Here is a 6,872-nt window from a genome sequence, read left to right on the forward strand (position 1 = left end):
CAAGACCTTCAACTGTCTGCAGATAGATATGGGCTCCTCACCCTCTGTGTGTGCAGGTCCTAGAAATTGGCAGACCCAGAGGTCCAGCTGTCATCCCCTAAGATGGCCGTCCCCAGCACCAAAGTGCCCACACTGTGCAAGGCAGCCGCAATTTTGATGGGTTTTCATTTAATTTTCTCTTTATCACAATTACTTTGAAAACTATTAAGTGTAGTTATTAATCATTAAGTAATTATTATCTGCTCTTGTGTTAATTGTCTGGCCATTGGAAGTGTCACCAAGATTTAAGGTTTTTAATTGTTACTAATATTTCCTAAACAAGAGGGAGGTTTAGTGCACCTCCATATACTTTCTCCTGCCTGGGGTGAGGCAGGGAGGGTCCCCTAGGGCCTCAGAAAGGGCCCCACTGTGGCAACCCTAGAGGCTTGGGATCAGGGCCAGGTGCTCAGCAGAAGCAGCCAGGTGAGCTCCAACCATGCAAAGCCACTGGGCCAGATGACAAGAAACTGGCTGTGCCAATCTCCTGCCTCTGAGCCTCAGTTTGCTTCTCTGTGAGATGGGGATGACACATGTCTCCTGCATCGCAGGCCACAAGGGCCGAGTGGTATGATTCTCAAGAAGGACTATGGAGTGCTGCCAGGTAACAAGGGACCAGGGGCCGGGGTCAACGGGGTGACCTTACTGTGTCAACTCACTGAAAATAGCAACAAGTGTTCAGGGATCTTACATCCACTGTGGTGCTAGGTACGGGTGTCATATGATGTTAGCCCACAGTGCCAGCTGTGTCCCCCACCCAGGGACTCCCCAGCCCCAGTCAGCCAGCAGCACAGCTGTCTTGTTCTCATACCAGCCCATGACCAAGAGGGTGGCTCCTGGTGGCTCCTCCTGTGTCTGGTGCTCACGGAGTCCAGTGTTTCTGGGGACACTGGAGACTGCAGTGGGGCTGAGTAGTCAGTGAGGCCTGTGGGGTCACATGGGCCTAGAGCAGGCAGTTGGGGGTTTACCTAGGGACAGCAGGGCCATCGGTGGGCACCAGCCACATGGTAGGCACCTTGCAGTCTAGTCTCCCCAGTGCAATCTTCCCAGCAGGCCCCCATGCTCAGAGAGGCCAGCAGGTAGAAAGCTGGGTGTGGACCCGGGGTGTGGGCCATGCTCCTATTCTGGTGCTTTGAGGTCATATGGGAAGCTGGGGAGAAAGTTGAGTCATGCCCAGGCCCCAGGATGCACTCATGGGGAAGCAGCCCTGCTAGGCAGTGCCAGAGAAGTGATCGCCGTGACAGTGGTGGTGAAGGTGGAGGCGATGGTGGCAGCGATGATGGAAGTGATGGTAACGACGGTCAAGTTCACGGTGACAGCAGTGATAATGAAAACTGATCCTTCAGGACCCAGAATTTCCCAGGCAAGTGACGTTTTTACAGCCCTTTCCCTGCCTGGTGGGCTGTCCTCGGGAGTCAAGAAGAGAGAGAGCCTTAACCAGACCTGTCAGGACAATGTTATATCTTGAACTCACAGAAAACATTTAATTTTAGTTAAAAATAAATAAGTCCAATTATTGGAAAGGGAAAAAACAGCCTAGTATTTACTGCAAGTGAATTGAAGGTAATTACTTGGAAAAGTCCCCTTTAAGGATTCTGGGCACTGTCACCCTCCTGTCAGGTCATGACTGGCAGGTGGGGCCACTTTGGGCCTGGTAGGACAATAGGAAGGGGTCACCCTACGTCCCCTGGAGGTGGGCCCCCTATATGTCCCCCAGGACAGTGGCTGCAAGGCTGGCAATGCCCCCTCTTCCCTGGCCCAGCCCCCAACTGTCAGCCAGGTCCTGGCCCATTGCCCCTGGTGCCTGGACGCAGTCACAATCCAGCCCCTGGCAGGAGAGGGTGGCTCTGGATATTTCCAGGCCCGTGACTTGCCTGCTTTATTGCTTACCTGCTATGTGACCCCAGACAAGCCCTTCACCTCTGTGGACCTGTGTCCTCACCTGAAAAGTGGGTAATGAGGCAACTGCTCTCTCCAAGGAGGGAAGAGGGGTCCATGTTGACGGTCAGGGTCCCTGTGGTGGGAGACAGGGAGCTGTTGGCCTGTGACAACAACCTGTCTGTGTATGGAGGGTGACCTTGCCGTCCCTCTGCAGACCCCAACCGTGCCCAAGGGGTCCACCGTAAGCACCTCCTCCAAGGTCCCCCCGTCCCCATTTTAAGACAGAATCCTGAACCTCGAAGCCCCTGGTGCAGGGTGGCACCACACTGGACAGTTGGAGGCAGGTGCTGCTCCTGGCCAGTCTGGCCAGGCACTGGGCAGCTGGGAGTCAGGTAGAAAATGGTTTTGAAGGGTGGCAGACCCAGGCCCAAGGCCAACTACATACCCAGCTCAGCCCAGGACCCCAGCCCCTGCCACAGGACAAAACAGGCCTCACCCCTGAGTCTGCTGCTTGGGGGCCTGCGGGTGTGGGTGCCAGGAAGACCTCCCACCTCCAGCCTAAGGGCCTCCTTCCAAGCCCCTCCCTGGTATGACCCAGCTAAGCCAGCCCCTCCTTCCCTCAGGGCTTCTCTCCCTCCCTGGCCTCTGGTTGGGTGGGGTCACCTACCCCCAGAACCAGTGCCAGATTAGAGGGCCTGGCGGTGACCCCAGCCCTGATCTCCTGTCCCTGCGGGTGAAGAATACCCCAACACATGCATGGCTGTGGGTGATGAGCTACAAGGAGCTGCAGCTGTAATTAGCATGAAACGTGCCCCTTTGCAGTGAAGGAAAATCCCATCTAGGAAATCCACATCCAGACGCCAGTTCAATTTTACCCTCGGGCCATAAAACCCTTTTCCTATCACCTGGTGCTGTTAGCTGCCAACACCGTTAATCCTGGGGACGTTACTTAGAGCTCAGGGAAAAATTAGGTCCGAACCCCACAAGTAGCCCCACTCTGTTGCCTGCAGAGGCCTCAGGAGACAGACTATGCCCAGCCCTGGGCGCTGGGTGGAAAAGTGGGCGTCTCTAGCAGCCTCAGTCACTTCGTCTCCCTCCCCTGCAGGCCTGCAGGGCCCCAGATGGGCCCATCTTCGGTGGGAAGACTGAGGCCAGGCAGCTTGGGCCCCCAGTAGACACACCCCTGATCCTCCCCCTGGTTTGTATCGTCCCACAGCCTTTCTCTAAAAATCGTTTCCTTGATTACCGAGGATAACAATGAAAACACGTAATTGAATTTCTAAGAAATTACCATTTTTATAACTTGTGCCCAGTTCCTGAGATAAATTAACCGTCTCCCTCATATGGCAGGCACTCAGCACGCATCAGCGAGAGATGACATTGCCCTTGATCAACTTCTCAGGGCCTTATTAAGAAGAATGGCTCACTGCCTTTCAGGAGGTGCCTGGCGGGTCCACCGCAGCTCCGAGTGGGCAGCTTTGGCTTGAGAGGTGCTCAGTCAGCCACACTCGGGTGGTGGGTGGGCAGCAGGCTCCTTTGCTGGATAGCTGGCTGATGGTGTGGGTGGTAGGTTGGGAACCAGCTGGCATCGTAGCCCAGGCTCCCCAGAAAGCCAGACCTGAGGCCAGAGGGAGGGAGAAGGTAAGGGAGAAGCAGCAGAGAGCAGGAGTTACCCACCGGCAACCCCTCCTGTTGAGCCAAGCTGACACCAGGGGGCCAACCGGCCAGCAGGCTGGGCTGGGCACCCAGGGGTCCCATGGCATCTCAAGGTCAGGCACTAACACGCTCTGGGGGAGCAGCTGCTAGGCCAGCAGGGAGGGGGGATAGGTGGCCAGTTGTTTGAATGGTCAGTAAGTTTGTAAGCTAGTTGGTGGCGGGTATGATGGTCACAGTTAGCTAGCGGGTGAGTTAACATGCCTGGGGCTGAGTAGGGGGCAGGGGAGCGTGGGGGCCTTTGGGTAGGGGAGAAGCTGACCCAAACTGTGGACTGAGTTTGCTGCAAGTGTTGGCAGGCTATGCTCTGCTGACCCACCTTCAAATAAAGAACCCAATTGTGAAACCCCCTCACACCAGCTACCCACTGACAAACGGGGCAACATGGGGCCAGCCCAGACCTGCCTGCAGGGTTTCACACTGGGGAAGGCACCTAGAGGGGAGCTCCAGCCCCTTGGGAGAGAGCAGGCAAGGGGCCCCTGAAGGGGGTGCTCGGGGTAAGTGCAGGGTAATTTTTTCAGTGTGAACCAGGAGTTGACCCTGACAAGGCACTTTCTGATCCCCGCAGCCAGCCAGCCGCTGCCTTAGGCCCCCACGGAACCACAGATACAACTGGGGCGGGACCTTCTCCCTCACCCCCAGCACTACTCCCACCTTGCTGGGAGCTTCAGCCTGGGTGGACCCACCCCTGCCTGGCTCCTAAACCCAGGGGCTTGGGGTCCTTTGAAGCCTGCAGCCAGTTTGCAGGGTTGTGGCACCATCTGGTGGTAGATCCTGGAACCCACTCCTCGCTGGCCAGGAGAGGGCACCCAGTCCTTCAGAGGGAGGGAGCACTCAGGCACTGAGGGAGACTCGGACACTAGCCAGGCCTGTGGCCCTTTGAGGTCTCCAGCCTCCATCCAACCCCTAGTCTCCCATTCAACTCCTTTGGGCCCATTGCCTAGGTACAGGGATGAACCCCGGTTCTCACAGTCTGGCACTGCCCACTCCCAGCAAAAGCCGTAGGGGCAGAGGGAAGAGAGCAAGGAGGGCAGGTGTCCTGGATTCTTGACCCCGTCAAGACCTGGGGAGGTGACCCTTAACCTTGGCCATTAGGCACTCTGGCCATGTTAGCACCCCAGGCACTACTATGGCTACCAGGTGGCCATGGGGGTACTGAGAAGAGGTGAGCCTAGCTGGGTGAGATTCTTGGGGGGTTCCTCTGGGCCCATGCAAGTGTAGGCACATTTAATTCACCCACCCTGGGGCACAGGAGTCCCAGCATGGTCACCTTCCCTACCTGGAGTCCCCAACATACCAACTGGTGGTAATTTATTGGGGCTGTGTGTCCCTGAGAGGATTTTCCTGACATTCTTATTATCTCTCTGATTCTTAAATAAAAAGTGTGAGTAGCAGGTGTCCAGAGTCACCAAGGAAGGGGAGACAAGTGGTCTGCCATGGCCTAGGCCCTGGGCAGTGCTCGGCCATGCTGGGGACAGGGCAATCATGGGAGCATGCCCCCCTCATCTGAGCCTCAGCCTCTGAAATGAGACCATCCAGGAGGACCTCACAGCCCAGCCCCTTCAGCACCCTCCTCTGACCTTCACCTGCATCCCATTCTCAGGACCCACTTCCAGCCAGTTCTGCTGGGTCACTCACAGACTGGGGAGGGAAGGGGAGCTGCCCAGCACCCAGCACATGTGCCCACCTTCCAGGAGCATGCCCGCCCTCTGGCCCTGGGGTGGGCCGATCACTCCCCAGGCCACCCCACCCCTCATATGGCCACACCCAGTGGATCCATCCATCCTCCGGGCTATGAGTCTAGGGGCACCTGGGAGGGGAAAGACTACCCTTCGGGCCCATGGACCCCAGCCACGGTTCAGTCTCTGTTGCACACTCGGAGCAAAGGACAACTCACCTCTCAGGCCCTGACAAGGAGGTGAGGGGCCAAGAGTGACCTGATGGCCCAGGTAAGGGGGGAGAGCCCAGCTCGAGTTGCTCCAGAAAGTCTGCTGGGCCTGAAGGACATGCAACGCGGCTCTGAGGACTAGAGGGGGAGGGTCTGGGCCAGGAGTCCAGGTTTGGGGGCACAGAGATGGGACCCTTCCTGAGAGGCAGCGGCCGACCCAGGGACCCATCGAGTTCCATCTGCTTTGGGCCTATTTTCCAGTTACTGAAGTGAGTGTGGGCATCGAATGTTGAGGCCACAGTGAGTCGAAGCAGGTGTGCTTGGCTCAGGGCAGGAAGGGCATGGGCTTCCTATCCTTCCCCAGCCCAGTCCCTGCTCAAGGGTTCCAGGCTCCCTGAGGCCAATGGGTGTCATGGCAACTTGGACAGGAAACATGGCAAGTGGGTCCATGCCTGGCGTCCCCCACCCGATGCTAGAGCCATGCCTTCCATCCTTGACCAGGAATTCCGGCCTGCACAGGCCCCTGTCCTGGAGCTCAGATAGACGCAGATCCCCTACTCCAATGAAGGACACTGATTGGCAGAGTGCTTCACAAACATTAGCATATCCGTCCCATTCGTGGAAATGCCACCATGACTGTGGATCCCCAGGACCTTCTTTCCCTCTTGGAGCCCCTCCACACACACACACTTTGGGGTGTTCTTGAGCTCAGGGACACAGGGATGGGGTGAGGAAGGAAGGTTTCAGAGAAGTGGGGTCTTCAGGGCTGGGTTTGAGCCTCCAGCACACAGGAACACAGCCTGGGTAAAGGAGTGGGTGCATCAGGGAACCCCAGATTCGCAGGCTGGGAAGGGAGGCCTCCCAGAGTCATAGGCAGCAGAAGGATGCAATGGGTGGAGCCCAGGATCCCCCTCGAACCCACTCTGGGATTATCGTTACCTTTGGGCTTCTCAGCTTGGCCTGTGTGCCCCTGGTGAGACATGAGCCTTAGCTTGGGGTGACGATCCAACACTTGTGAGGGACTGCAGGTGACACAAGGACTACTCCAGCAAACTCCGCAGCAATCCCTCCCTCACTCCAGCCAGATCAACGAAACGCAGAGTAGACGTTTGCTCAGCGTCGGCAGGCCTTCCTTCCAGGGGCCTGACGTGAGGACCCTCGAGGTCCTAACAGGGACAGAAACGCGCAGTCCGCTCCTTCCCGCCTGCCTTATACACAGCAGTAGAACAACCAGACATTCGTGGACAATGTCTAATAGGAAGTCCTAAGAGCAAACAGAAAAAAAGGAACCACAAAGAGAATAGAAAAAATGCAGGAAAAAAACGGTTCCCCCGCCCCCTAAACCCACTTATCT

The 6,872-nt window shown here is 56.8% G+C and overlaps 1 long non-coding RNA gene across 1 annotated transcript; it reads right to left on the reverse strand.

The window, feature by feature from the left end:
* Positions 1-1,291: 1,291 nt before the first annotated feature.
* LOC141569280 (uncharacterized) lies at positions 1,292-6,586 on the reverse strand. Its single transcript, XR_012492783.1, has 4 exons — positions 6,458-6,586; positions 3,209-3,535; positions 1,979-2,050; positions 1,292-1,479 (listed from the first exon to the last, which is right to left on the reverse strand). It is a non-coding gene; the product is annotated as an uncharacterized LOC141569280 (long non-coding RNA).
* Between the last annotated feature and the right edge of the window lie 286 nt (positions 6,587-6,872).

The sequence above is a fragment of the Rhinolophus sinicus genome, linkage group LG16 (genome assembly GCF_036562045.2).
Source record: "Rhinolophus sinicus isolate RSC01 linkage group LG16, ASM3656204v1, whole genome shotgun sequence".
In the NCBI taxonomy this organism is placed as follows: Eukaryota; Metazoa; Chordata; class Mammalia; order Chiroptera; family Rhinolophidae; genus Rhinolophus; species Rhinolophus sinicus.